A 16170-nucleotide genomic window follows, 5' to 3' on the forward strand; every position below is an offset into this window, starting at 1 on the left:
CTCCTCTATAGTGGCACCCATTATCACCAGCCATGTAAGCATTGAGCAGCATACTGTACCACTCACTCTCCATCAAACAGCCACCAAATGGCCCAGGAAATCAAGGGGCATGTTTAGAGGGGTAGGCTATCCAGCAACCCCCCTTAAGGTAAGGTGAAAGGGTGGGAGAATGTTACTCCAAACTGCAAAACAGCCAACACTCCTATATATATATATATATATATATATATATATATATATATATATATATATATATATATATATATATATATATATATATATATATATATATATATATATCTATATATATATATATATATATATATTTATTTATTTATATATATATCCTTTTCCTGGCCACACTCTTAAGAAACCTCTCTTCTTTGGCACAGTAAGACAAATGTTTCTGCCAGCAAAATCCATTTGATCTGCAGAAACAGCAATTAGACACACACACACACACACACACACAATGGCAATCCTGAATATTACACTCTGGTGCTACAACAAAATTATAGCTGACATAAGACATACCATGCTACATTAGCAAATTTAACTTCATCAGAAAGAAGAAACAGCTTAGAAACTATATCTAAGACAGAGAAATCAGTTTTGTGTTGCGGAAGAATTGTTTATTCAAATTTTGCCAACAAATTCTGGACTTTGTGTGCATGCCTGTAGAGTGTGGAGGAAGTGTGTTGTTCTACAATTATTAAAAATCTGTAGAAAGACTTGCACATAGGATGTAGATGTTTGATAATATTGCTATGCACCAGTCCAAGAACAGTGATGATAAATGAAACATAGAAAGTGGTTGCTACATGGTGAAATGCTGCATAATAGATCTGACTTTTAGAGGTCTATGACTGTCTTTTAGCCTGGGGAGATAGCATAGATGACAGTTTAAATGAATAATTAAACTCATCCTTTTGTCATAGATTTCCCTCAGTCCACCTCCCCCTACACATACATACACACATACATACTGCATGACCTGAGCAAACAAGAGCAGTTTAGTGATGTGTAAGTTGCTTTTACATAATGAGACTTACTGAATGGAGCAGTTAGTATCACCTGACAGATGCAGATTAAAGACAGTTTTTGTCCCCTGCTATGAGCAAAAAAAAAAAAAACATCTATTTTGTAGGTTCTTCCTGTTTCTACCTCTTCTCTTTCTACAAACTTGTTTGCAATCATCAATAACTTATTTTTAATTTAATTTTTTCAGCACTTCCATGCATATTGTTTCCTTGCCTGGTTTTAGTCAAGTGCATAGCTTTAGTTTTATTATTTAACTGATTTTGCATATCCCATTAATTCAGATTGCAATCATTTCTTCTCTGGATCTCAGTCAAGAGCTAAGCTGATACCTTTTAACTGCATCCCCTTCTGAGTTGCAGAATGTTTTAGCTTCAGTTTTACATCCTCAGTTTCTGCTTCTTTTTATCTCACCTTGTATTCTTTATTTCTAAAGTGTAGTCCAGGTTCAGTCTGACAGAAAAATGCCATTCAGTTTTAGTTCTCTGCACATCTTTTATTAAGGGTAACCTCTTTCTCACTCTTTGCTCTGTCACTGTTTCGGGACTAGATTTGTAAAGGTCAAGGCAGCAGAGCGTAAGTTTAAAAATGAGAAGTATCAGCTCTCCCAAATGACAAAAGTTAAGTCTAGAAAAATGAATGATATTCCTGCTGACATAATAGAGCAAAAAACCTTGTCATATACTACTTAACAGTAATGTAGAAGCTGTGACATAGCTCACCATATTGGAATATGCTAACAGTCTCGAGCCTTTCCCTTATGGCTTTGGAAGATAACGCAATGCCACAGCATTGTTTGCTAATGAGGGTCGTCAGTTATACAATGTGCCTTACTGAAGTTGCTGACATGGCTGCCTATTGAAATTCATCACTCAAAATGCCAAGTGCCGACAATCTGAAAAAAAAAGACAAAAATTACAGAAGAAGAGAGAATCTCGAAACTCGTTCTTCTCCTGAAAACCTGTTTTTGCTCACTTTGAGAACGAATTTCTTGGCATCCATGTAGACAATGCATAATTAAGGCTTGCAATCAGAGATCCAGTCGTAATTCTTTGTAGTGCATGCAGCTTTATCTGCTTCATGTACTACTGGTTACAGAAAAAAGTAAAAAAGAAAAACATAAAATGTTTTACCCGCTTGGAAAGCAGGTAAAGTGCTTTGTTTGCGCTGGCAAGCAGACAGTAGAGGAACAACTATCAGGTTTTACAGTAGTGGATCAAAAGTAGGAAGAGTTTTCAAAGACTGCTCTAATTCACTTAAAATTTTAATAGAATTATTAGTTTTACATCAATATGCATTTCTAAAGAATAAGAAATATGACATGAAATTTGAGAGGCACATACAGCAGGCAGAAACAAAGCTGTTTTATTTCTGCTGCTGTCATTAGTTGGCTGTCAATAGTTAGTGCCTGATGTGACACCTGATAATAACAGAACTAGGTAAGGTGGCGATAGTGTAGTGTACTGGCTCACCAGATGTGCAGTAGCTAGCACCGCCCAAAACCCTCCCCCATAGTTGTACTTCAGTTGGACCTATTGAATATTCATCCGTTGTCAATGAATATTGATTCCACTCCTGCACAGAAAATGCTAAGAAAACATGCATTTTGCGAACATAAAGCATAAAATATGCCACAATGTGTGACATTGCTGTTTTTAAAATAAAAATCCATTTCCGAGCATAAAACACGTTTCTGAACTGCCACAATTGCCATAATGTATGACAATGCTGTATTTAAAATAAAAATGAGTTTCTGAACATAAAATAGGCACGGACACACAGGGCTACATTACAAGTATGTTTATTATGGTGACCTCCATCCGGAGTTTAAGGTGCCTATTCACCTGCACTTAGTTAAATATATGAATAGGGACTGGTAATTGATTATGCAACTGAAATGTGTTTCTGAACACTAGGCATTTACAGTTGAATAGTATGATTTGCAAGGTGATAACTGTCAATAGTCGGACTTGCAAGGTGTGAGGAGGTTATGATATTGATGTGTGAAGATATGTATGAAAGTAACGAAGCTACGTGTCTGCTTTTACATTTAAGGTGATACTTGTCAAGTACACTTGTCTCAGAGTTACGTTTCTTGAAATTGTAGCTTTTGAAAGTAACCGAGCTACGTGTATGCTTTTACATTTAAGGGGATTGGAAGAGTAGATAACTGTAAAGTGTATGCTTTTACATTTCAGGGGATATTGGTAAACTACGCTTTTCTCCAAGCTGCGTTTCTTGAAATTGTAGCCTTATGAAAGTAACCGAGTTACGTGTATGCTTTTACATTTAAGGGGATCTGGAAACTGTACATTGGAAGAGTAGATAACTGTAAACAGGCCACATTAATTGTATGCATGATGTCACTGCTAATATGAATGGCATGTCAATCATGCCTCATTTCATATGCAACTTTTAACGCCAGTTGCAGTAGCCATGCCCACTCCTGCACAGCACTGAACGTGAGCCAGTACACTACACTATCACTGATAAGGGACTTAGCATTTCAGCACTGTTAACATTGGGTCTTGAGCTGGGATAGCATATAGCCAACTTGTCTTTTTCACAATTTTGGAATGCAATCATGGTGCTCAATACACTATTTAATATTATTTTATTTCTGTAAACCATATATTTGTAATCTCTAGATTGCTTAGTGCCTGTACAAAAATTTCTGCTTCTTAATCAAACTCATTGCTCTATGTTAAAAATACAATAATTGCTGTATTTGTTGCTCTTACATTATGATAAAATAACAAAAATATTGTATTGACTTGCTAGTATTAGATAATTCCCCATAGGAAAATTGATCTTGTTTGTATATGGTGTATGTTTTTGTAAAATTATGTTTGGTACATACTAAGTGTCTTGCACACTCTTCATGATATATATGCTATATCTGTTGTGCACACAAAACAGTAAAAGCTAATGCATATATCACTATTACTCCTAATTTAAATACATTCTTCTTTCTGTTGGCTCAAGTCATGGCTGAAATGGGTCACTAGAACAGTTCACTTACTAAGTTAACAAACATAAAATAAAACAGCCTTGTTTCATTGATCAAAGGAATGGAGCCATTACTGTAACAGGTGTGGTTCAGTTAATATTCTCAGCACTGAAGAAGCCAAGTTGGGTGGGAGAGGAGACAAAAGCTGTTGCCAGCTTACTTCTCCAAGAGAGCAGAATGGACATGGGCTGCTCAGGGAGCACATAGGGACAATCTTGGTGACAACATCTCTAGTAGAAGTGATGGATGACCACTGCAGATAGCCCATTGCAGGTCTCCCTTTGGCTCTGAAAATTCATTGGCAACAGGGAAAATGTAGAGACAAAGAGAAAACCCTCAAACCACCTCTAATGGTCATCAAAATAATAGTTCCACCCAGTCAACATTTTCCTTAGTGGTTTGTAATGAATGGGATGGCTGGTCAGCTGGTGATGGTGGTTAGCAGGCAATGGAGAACAAGAGTGAAAAAAATATAAAATAAAAAAAAATATATAATTATATATATATATATATATATATATATATATATATATATATATATATATAATTATTTATTAAATAAATATGTTTTGTAATGTTGTTACATCAGCCAAATTCCTATATAATCTGGTTAACTAAACTTAGTAAAGAATCTAAAAAAGTGTCTCACAGAATTTCATGTATTCCTCGTGAATTAGTTTGTGTTCATCATGTTGTAGAACAGACTGGTAATAAATGATGGTTTTATTTGAATTTAAAATACACTAGCTTTAAAAAGATATGAAAGCTTACATATTTTTCAAGTCAACTAGAGCATTTTTCTTCATCTGAAAAAGATTTTAATTTTCTTTTCTTTCTAGGGATACAAAGTATGCATTGTTAAATAAGTGGTGATCTTGAAGTAAATTATGAAAACAATTCATGTGAATAGACCTTTTCTCAGACATGGGTTAATGTGCAGCAACAATTGATAATAATTCTATTTTAAAGTGGAATGATTTTAATTTTAATCTGGCAGGCTACTGGAAATGAAAAATATTATATTGGCAAATTAAAGAATATTTAGGCAAAGAGTTGGTAACTGACTTACAAATCGGTGACCCATTAGTTCATTTTTATTAGTTTTACAGGAAAACTAGAGCTAATTTCAAGTAGGCTTTTAGCGTTATGTGTAGTCAAGTAAGCAATACTTGAAATTACAGTAAAATAAATTGAAATCAGAACAATTAATTAATACAGGATTATTGATTCAGTATAGACATTGCATACACAGCCTATTTTTGTTTGGGTAAAGTACACATGTAGTTACTTCTAATTACAGTAAAAGAAATTGAGATAAACAATTAATTAACACAGGGTTATTTATTCAGTTTCAGAGACCTGGCATATACAGCCTATTTTTGTTAAGGTAAAGTAAACAATTTGAGCAAATGCTATATATACTTAGTCAACAACCACTTCAGACCTCAATATGTATCGATAAGCAAGTACGTCTGTGATATAAAACAGAGATATTCTTACAGAAGAATTTTATTTTATTTATTAACCATGGTGGAGCTCTGATCCTCACTGACCTTTTTCATACTCAGCCTCTAAGCACTTTCTAGTTAAGTAACTTGCTAAGAGTCCCACTGTTAGGCAAAGGGAATCAAACCATGGGCCTCACGAAGTAGCTCATTAACAGTTAATAGCCTTAATCCTCTGTGCAATCTGCCAGACAAGTTCAATATGTCATCTCTATTAAATCCATAATATACAAATGTTATTAAAACAAGTTACCCTAATTTACACCTAGTTTCTTTATTTAAAAGGAGATTTTGTTTATTTATGTTCATCATGATTCCAAAAGCACAACATTTAGACAGCTGTTAAAAGAAGAGTGCTTCCTCTTTCCTGAAACTTTTGAATATTACAGAAGATATATGTTCACAGATTCATATGTTTAGTGAACAAGATAACCATGCAATCATTAGATCTAGCTTCAATAATCTATTTTCAGGCAGTCAGTTACAGTAAGTATCACAATGGTGCCATCCATAACCCATCCTTGAAAGCAAACATACATGTTTCTCAGATCTAGGTTAACATTGTTGCCCTGTGCTGACTATATGATTGCATACACAAAAAGTTAACAAGTCCATCTCAGTCATATAGAACTGGCTTGCAAGGGTTTGTTGATCCATTCCACAAGCCAAGCAAGGAAAAAAAGCCTCATTGTTTATTCATATTTAGTCGTCCCTAACCAGTGTCTCTGCTGTCAAACAAGCCACAGTGCAATGTATTTGTCTTGATTTTGAGACAGATTATTAAGTATTTTCAATCTCACTGAAGTTAATTAAAAACAAAATTGCATTTCTGGCTGTAGGTATAAACCTGTGTAGTGTTGTGTCACATTAATCCACAGTAAACAAAGGAAAGCATACAGCAAGCACTAGATCATGTGGGTTGTTCTATCAGAGTAGAAATGTAAGGTAAACATTAGAAAAATAGCAATTTCAATGCCAGAATAAGTTTAATTTTCTTTTTTTTTTTTTTTCAGGGGGGGGGGGTGGTAAAATCCCTTACATCTGCAAGCAATGGGGAAGGATGCCACTTGCTTCCATTATCAACAGTTCATTGCACCTTCAGTTAAACAGGATTTCTACAAAACAGCATAATCTTTATTCTTTCACTAATATGACTTACATACTCTTGTTTTTGTACTGATTTTTAAGCCTGGTGTAACAGCTAAAAGCTCACTCTCAGTGGGAAAACATGAAGTGCAGTTAGTTTTGGAAAAAATTGAACACCCCAGCTTTTATCATATAAAGAATTGTCCATTAAGACCAGCTAAAGTATTAGAGACTTAATTATTATTTTATTTAATTGAAGATTGTTAAATTGGTTAGACAACTGACCCTAGACCATTTTCATTCTCATCTCAGGCCATAAGGCTGCACAAAGCATACAGAAAACATACACCTGCGGATTCATAAATAACTCTAGCTCATGTAAAGACATCTCCTTTTCCAGGTTTGTGGTAAAATAGCCTGTTCCATGATGTAATAATTTCAGTTCAGAGGTACATTAACTGCAATGAGGAAAGACCTCATTATCAGCTAATTTGCATGTTCCTGCATCACCATTAAATATAGCAGGTGCAGATCAACACTTCTGGTGGTAAACAGTTGTAGAATCCATGTCATGTTAGCACAGGCACCCTCCCTCATTTACTCCCCTACACACACACACACACACACACACACACACACACACACACACACACACACTGTTCCTGTGTTGCCAGAACACCCCTGATGTCTTCTTTTTCCTGCCCTTGTAAATCATGGATGATTGTACAGTCCGATATTAATGCCTGACATTCAATTTTATACTTTATATCTATCCGTAGTACAAAAGCCATTAGACTAACCACTTTCTAAGGTTGTAGCTTGCAGCCGCTATCTCCTTCCTAATTAAAAAAAAAAAAAAAAAAAACTGTAACCATGTGTGCTTCAGTAACAGGGCAAACCATGGCTAGAAAGATCCTGAGTGAAAATACCAGTTGCATTCATTAATGTGAATATCCCCTAAATGGCACGCACAAATAATATGTTGTTACTTATGCATTTATATTCATGCAGTTTCCCAAAGGCAGAAGCCTCTCATAAAATGCAAAATCAAAATGTACGTAGAGCAGCCAGCCTTAATGTACTTATGCAACATCTATATCATGCATGACAGCAGTATTATTTTTTTTTATTAGTTTTGTCATTTGTATTGATTGCTCAGTCTCTCAAGCTAGTGGAACTGAAGTAAGGAAACTAGAATTATCAACTTATCATTCCTGTTACTGTCTTTAAATTGATACTCCATCTAATATTAATCTATTAAATCCAAAAATGGTGGCTTGTAACAAGTATGCTCTCATAAGTTGCCTCGTGGTTTTGGCGTCTTTTCAGGCTTGTTGGCTGTTGGTGAAGCACCCACCAAGAGGAGAAAACGCTGAGAGAAGAAAGGAGCCACTTTTGATTTTCCTCTGTTTATTTGCTAAGTTTTTCTGCATAGCCGCCTATTTTGAGCATTTTCTGGCTTGTTAAATTTGATTTCTGCATTAGTAACTGTATTTAGAGCACAACCTAGAGCTGTTTACTGAATTTCCTGTTTGCACTTATTTTTAAAATCGTTTTTTTCTCAAAACTTGCATTTTATCTGTCTTTGGCCTAGCACTCTTATGTGGGGTCATTTACTGCACTGTTATAACTTGCTGATACTTGTTAACCTCTGCTATCTCTGAAAAAACAAAAAAAAATCTTGCTTTTTTCCCACTTTTCTGAGATTTAAAAAAGTTCAGTTACAGGCTTGCTGTTCTTGAACTGTTTGTAAGTTTTTGTGAGGCCATTTTTTGCTTGGGCTAAAGGAAAGTTTCTCTGTTGATCAGAGGCAGTGAAAAACATTGAGCAGCCTGCCTGCCCCTGTGGGAGTGGTTACTAACTTGAAACTGTAGTTTTATTGGCCATTCTGGGTCAATTCCAAAACTCCTTCATCTTCCTCTCTTAAAACCCTCTTTTGTGCGGTTTTTCACATTTTTGAGCATAGCGCAACAACGGGCAGCACCGCCTAATTGGGTTTAAACTATTCCTGGCTCCGCAACGTCTGCTCTTCACTTTTTCCCTTAGAACTGCTCTATCTCTCAATTTAATCACCATATTCTCATTCTAAGGCCCTTCACTGGTCCAATTAAGTAATCCTACAAGTTAGCACTATTAAACCACAAGCACTACTTACTCTTATACTCTCTACGATTACCCTGTCCTCTATTGGTCCACCTTAAATTCAGTTTCCCTATTACTCTAGCATGTCCAAAGGTCAGTCACTGGTTTCCTCTCCAGTCCAGCTGGTGAATCTGGGAATTTTGAGGCAATGTTACAATTGTCTCATGTACACGGACAACCCTCTCCTCCTCCAAACAGGTTCAAATATATGTGAGAGATGCAACTATTTAGCCAAACTGGAGGCTGAGCTCTCTCATCTCAAAACTGGTGTAACCAGTCAGGAGGAGAAGGTAACCTCACACAATACAATTCCAGTATCACATAGTCCCACCACATCAGCGAACCAAACACATAAATACACAAAAACATACTCGGAGGCTCTAAATAAAAATCTACCTAAGCAACAGAGAACTCCAAAGCAGACATCCAAGCAAATGCTACCTCAAAACAAAACACACACAACACATAACCCACAAAGTCAGTGTGCCAAGCAGCCACAGCCCTTAAGGCTGAAAAACACACCTGATACTCTTGTTATAGTTGACTCTATTGTCAGACACACTGACGTCCCGCTCGCCAGGCTGAATAAAGAGAAGGTCACAGTGAGCTGCCTGTCGGGTGCTAGGATCCGCCACATAATGCAAGCACTCAGGTCACTCCAAAGCAAATACAAATATGACTCAGTCATTGTACTTGCTGGTGTGAATGACCTGAGACGTACTTCCCTGGACTACATAAAGAGAGACATAGAGAAGCTCTCTGATCATGTAGCCCAGGCTGGTATGACCCTGACCTTGAGCAGCATCTTACCCTCACCTAGAATGATGCCACAGTACAAAGACAAAATGATCGATTTTAACAATTGGCTAAAATTTTGGTGTCATTCAAAGGGGATCCAGTGTCTGTCAGCCTGGGATGACATGCTCGACAAGCCACGTTGCTTCGCTAGGGACGGCTTGCACCTGTCACCACTGGGCTTTCAGATATTGGCAAAGGCTCTTGCCACCCCCATAGTGCCTTTTTTAGGCAAGGCTCAAAAGTCAAACCCATCCCCATAGACAGCACAAGTAACAAGAAACTAAGGGTAATGCTGCTAAATGCCAGAAGTCTTAACCTTAAGATGCACGCACTCGAAGCTCTCCTCAGTATGGAGAACATTGATATCTGTGCAGTGACAGAAACCTGGTTCAAGGCTCCAGAGAGCACCCCAGCACTACCAGGCTATACCTCATATCATGCTTTTTGGCCCCAAAACCCGGACCGAACCACAAAAGGAGAGGGAGTTTCCATATTTATCAAGGATATCCACACCTCCAGGTTAGTGGCATTGCACGAAGTATCAGAGACCATCCATGTGCAACTAACAGTGGGCAAGACTGCTTTTCAGTTTATAGCATCCTACAGACCACCCTCTCAAAGTCACGAATCCCATTCAGCTTTCCTGAAAACATTGGAGAACATGAAGATCTCTCCGAACACCATTATATTGGGCGACTTCAACTACCCAAACATTGACTGGAAGCACTACTCAAGCCCCAGCACCTTAGCCCAAAGATTCCTGGAAATTATAAACTCAAATGCTATGGAACAACTAGTCACCACTCCCACAAGAGGGGACAACATACTAGACCTGATCATTACCAACATGGGGACTCTATGCTCCACACCAGAAGTATATACCTCATTGGTAAGATCAGACCATAAATTAATTTCACTGAATGTCCACATCCCGACCCCACCCCCAGCCCAGAAAACCACAGTGAAAAACTTCTCAAAAGTGAAATTCTCACTTCTCAAAACAGAAGTGGAATCCTTCAAGGCCCCAGGGCCAGTGGAAACTACAGCCCAAACTGCAGAATCCTATATAAATGCATTCTATGGACATCTCCAGGAATGCATGGAAAATGCTATCCCAAACAAAACCAAGACCCAATCATCCAAAGGCAGGCGTCCAGTCTGGTGGACCCCTGCCATAAATAAACTGTACAACAGAAGGAGGAAGCTACTACATGATAGAGCAAAACCCCCCCCCCCCCAAAAGAGCAAGTATCTATCCCGGCAGAGGGCTGCCTCCCAAACATCTCAGATGCTCAGGTGAAGGCTGCCCTCTCCAAAGCAAAAAACACTGCTTCCATGGGACCAGATGGCATCCCAGGTTGTGTCCTACATGAACTACAAGAGGAACTAATCCCTCAAATAAAACAGCTATACAATCTCAGCCTCACTACAGGATATGTGCCCACAGAATGGCGTACAGCAACAGTGGTCCCACTCCACAAAGGTGGAGCCTCTACGGACCCTGGAAACTATCGCCCCATAAGCCTGACTAGCTTAGTCTGCAAGGCTATGGAGAGGATCATCATGGAGCTCATAAACAAAGACATTGGGGACCTATAGACACTAGATCCTACCCAGTTTGGTTTTGTCAAGGGCAGATCCTGCCTTTTGAACCTGGTTGACTTTTTTGAAACAGTCACCAAAGCCATAGATGAAGGGAAGGTAGTCCACACAGCCTATCTGGACCTTGCAAAGGCATTTGACACAATACCCCACTCGGGCATCATAGATAAGCTATCCAGCTTAAATATAAACCCCTATGTCACAAGATGGGTCGCAAACTGGCTCAAAGACAGAACCCACAGAGTGAGAGTTGCTGGAGCCATGTCAGACTCGAAACCAGTCACAAGTGGCATCCCACAGGGTTCTGTCCTGGGACCACTCTTGTTCGGTATATACTTTTCCGAGGTACAGGCAAACGTGGGAGGACTATGGCTCACCATGTTCGCAGACGACTGCAAACTGGGCGCCATAATCAACTCTCCAGCTGACACAAACATCCTTCAAAAAGGTCTCACAGAGACAGATAACTGGTGCCAGTGCCATGGTTTAAAGCTAAATGCCAAAAAATGTATAGTCATACCCTTTGGCAAAAACAATGTGCCCACAAATTACCACATAGGCGGAAACCTATTAAGTACAGAGATAGTTATTAGGGACCTGGGGACCCAAGTTGATAGCAATCTCTCCTTTGAAAACCACATTGCCAAAGTGGTTAGAAAGACCTTCTACATAGCCCACCTCATCATAAAGGGTTTCACGTCTAGATCAAGAGAGGTAATCATGCCCCTTTATTCATCCCTCATCAGGCCCATCATAGAATACAATGCCCCTTTTGGGATGTACCTTACCCGACACCTGCAGCAATAAGAAAGACCCCAAAAGTATCTCGCCAAGAGGATCAAGGGTCTCAAACAGATGCCATATACTGCTCGAACTCCAGCTCTACTCAGTTGCATACCGCCTACTTCGAGGCAATCTATGCCTGACATACAAAGCTATGTCAAATCCAGAATTAATGGACATGCTCCACCTCAGTAAATCTAAATCCCTTAGAGCCACACGCTTGAGGGACTTGAACCTCAGCACAGAAATAAATAGAACTTGCTGGAGGGACAGGTTCATAACCCAGAGGCTCCCTTCACTCTGGAATAGAATTCCAGTTCATGTGAGGCAGAGCACCTCACTGAATCTCTTCAAGAAGAATCTCGATAAGTGGATGGGGGATCGTAGGTTTGTCCCAGGGATTACTCCCGTGTCACTATTAGACACAGGCACAGTAAACTAAACCTTAAAAAGGGCACAGTATACTCAAATCAAGGGGTGGCGTAAGCCATACAGAATCGGGCTAGGCTTATAATTGCCCCAGGGCAGATAGCCTAGTATGAACCTATGAACCTATGAACCTATAAGTGACTTCCTTGGGGAAGACAGATTTTGGGTTTTGGCACACATATCCCCATTACCATTATACTTTTTACAGATTTGAGAGACTAGTTATTGCTGACGAATCCTGCCACTTCACCCCAGTCATGGTGGTATTCTCTCTTTGGTGTTACACTGTCTTTGGGTGGTTTTAGGTGTGGCTCAAATCTAGCTGATATCCTGTCTATGTCTGCTTCTGCCTCAGCCATAAATTCAACAGTCAGCAGCTGGCCCACCAGCAGCATGTAGAGTTGGGCTGTGAAGTATAATTGGCAATAGACTTTTCTCAGGATTTTAACTGTTGCAACTAAAGCATTAAATGCATGCAAGCAACATAGTTGTACATCTCAACATCTTAGCTCAAGAAATCTGGATAAAGTCAAAAATAATGGGGGAACAAAGAACTAAAATAGGGACAGATGTTGGATATTATTCTTATAAACTGAGAAAGATGATATAATTAAAGGTTTTGTATTAGCATGCATGATGTGCAAAACTCAAATGTCTGTCATTCATTAGTGACGTCCATCCTCAGTCATTTGCAAGGGAAACACACATTTTATGATAAAGCAAAAGTATCAGCAATTCTGGGAAAATCTAGACAGTTGAGAGGTAAGGTTTGCACATGCACTCCTGAGACCTTCAAGGCTCTTGCCAGTTTTAATATAACACCTTTGACATTACATTCTAATAATCTGGAAATAAAATATTTGGAAATATTATTTCCTAGCATGCTGATAATTAATTTTGATCACCTAACCAATGCAGGTGATGGGGACGGCAGCAATTGCATTAAATAATTTTGTACGAAGTGCAATATTTCTACATACCCTATCCAGAAGCAGTTAATCTAAAATTGCTTGGATGACTTCTGTTTCCAAGGGCTTCAATTTTATCTTTCAGCTTGAATGTGCATGTCTGTAATTCTTGTTTTCAGCTGGACTGCTACGCTTGGATTGCCTGATGATTTTTCAAATTATGTTTTTCTTTAGGCATTGCTGTTTCTATCACTCAGTGGCTCTATATTTATTTATTTTGTTTATCTTTTGTGGACTAGGTTAAGCCGCACTTGGCTAGTAGCCTCTTTTCAGGGGAGACCCAAGGTGTTGTTTATACTACTATGGGAAATTTGGTCGGGCACAAGGGAACTTCCCCTACTCTTGGTAGTCAGGGGAAGGATTTCTGTGTTATACATCCTGACTTCCTGTTTTCTGTCCAGGAGCAGAGGCAGCCAGGAGGAACAGGAAGAAAATATGGCTGATTCAGCTTTGGCTGAAAATGAAGTGAAGGTTGATGAAAATGTAGTTGAAATGGTAGAATTGCCAACAGAAGTTTTTTTCTGACGCTGTGGGTGCAGAAGAAACAGTGATATTGGAAGAAAATTAGATTGTAGCTGTAACAATGATGGATTCAGAGGAAAACTTTCAGAGGAGATTGTTTGAAGGAGAGACAGTTTCCTCTAATAAATGCATAATTACAACCCTCCAATCAGGAGGGTTGCGGGATGATTATTTGGAAGAAATGGTAAACCAAAGTGAACCAGAAAGTGGAGCAGAAAGTTTATGGAGTGACATCATGGAGGAAATAGAAGAAAAAGGAAAAGATACTGCGCCAGAAAAAGTTCAGGAGACAAACAACGTATCCACAAACTGTGGGAGGAGGAGCAAAGAAAAATAAAAGAAACAAAAAAGAAGTAGAGAGTACATGTGAGCTGTAAAAAAAAAAAAAAAAAAGAAAGAAAGTTTGGACAGGTATAAGGTTTGGGGCTCTCTCATAGCACCTATGGGTGCCAAAGCAAAAGAGGTAAAAGCATTCATTTTAACTAATAGAGACTTTTTATGACTTGATATTTGACACTGGGCTGGCCATGGAACTATTTTTGGGTGCATATGAACAAAAGAAAAATATTTAACTATGGTCAATATATCATGCAAGCTTTTTACAGACAACATGTAAGAATAAGGATCCAATTTAGAACTGAAGTTGGAGAAGAACTGAAAGAACATTTGTTAACTTTATGTAAAGAAGTAATGGACACTATAAAAATATATAATGTACAAAAATATATGATGAAAGAGGACTATGGACTCCGGGGATGGGAATGTAGAGTAATACTAAAAATGGAAAATGATGTCATGCATGTACCTAGTATTATTGATGTTCATGGTAATAGGGTTTTGTGAAATACACGGATCAACCAAAAACTTATTTTTGTGGAAAAAAATATTTAATCAATGAATGTGATAAAAAAAATTTTATATATGTGCTAAAACAGGGCATAATGCAAGCAAAATGTGATTTAAAGTGAAAAACATGCGGCAATACTGATCATTTATGGCTAAAATGTGAAATGAATGTACAAGAAGATGAAAATGAAGTTACACAGGATAAAGAGATAGTAGAATGTGTTATACAAGAAAATTTACAACAAGATGTAAATAATAGAGGTTATCCATGAAGTTAAAGGAAGTAACAAGGAAAAAAGAAACAGAGGAGACAAGTGAGGAAGAAGCTGATTGGTGCACAGTGAGAAATAAAAATAATTTGATAGGGAAAAGAGTTAAAGAAAGGAAAAGAACATTCAAAAGCGTAATGCTTAGAAAAAATAACGGAAAGGAATAAACATTTTATTATACTAACTGTTCTTAAAAGCTGAAAATATTAGCTTTAAATCTGAACAGTATGAAAAATCTTAAAAGGAGAATATGTATATTACAATGGTGTGCTGCAGTAGATGCACATATTGTTTAGAAGATATCAGATTATTAACAGAGGAAGAAAAAGCACTGAAAAAGGTTTGGAATGATGTGGTAGTTTGGAACATGGGGACAGAAACATGCTCATGCATATGTATATAATGACAAAAAAGCATTAAAATATTAGATGTAACCATAGTGGAGCAAGGACAAACTATGGTAAAAGACGTGAGATAGAAGAATATGTGTATAGAATTATAGCTTTATATGCATATTTAACAAAAAAACAAGAGAGAATTTATATTTAAAAATATTCTTGAATATGTTTGTGCAAATATGGACATTATAGTAGTGGGTGATTTTAATTGTAATTTAAGGAAGAATAAGAGCAATTGTGATGTAAAAATGGCTAAAGAAATTATGAGAAGTGGAACATTAAGTGTATGGAAGAATAACCACGGGACCTATATAAAAGAAATGAAATTACAACAGAAATGTATTGTTTTTTAATATCTGATAGCTTACAAGTTATAAAAAAACAGAGTTAGAAGGTCACACTGAAAAAACACTCAATCAGAAAAAATTAAATGAAAACTCCAGCCAAGCTAGAACTTCCAATGAGTGACCACCCAAACCTCTTGTAACAGAGGCACATGGGATATATGCAAATGACCCTTATCAACATCAGGTATTTCAGCTATATGGCGATTCCGATTGCCCATGACTTTTACATTTGAAGTCATTTTAATAGACAATTTCAGGCCAATTGTCTATTAAAACAACTTCAAATGTAAAAGTCATGGGCAATCAGAATCGCCATATAGCTGAAACACCTGATGCTCATAAGGGTCATTTGCATATATCCCATGTGCCTCTGTTAAAGGAGGTTTGGGAGGTCACTCATTGGAAGTTCTAAGTTATAAGAAAAGGA

This window comes from Protopterus annectens, chromosome 8.part0 (assembly GCF_019279795.1).
Source record: "Protopterus annectens isolate FY-2018-M chromosome 8.part0, PAN1.0, whole genome shotgun sequence".
Lineage (NCBI taxonomy): Eukaryota > Metazoa > Chordata > Ceratodontiformes > Protopteridae > Protopterus > Protopterus annectens.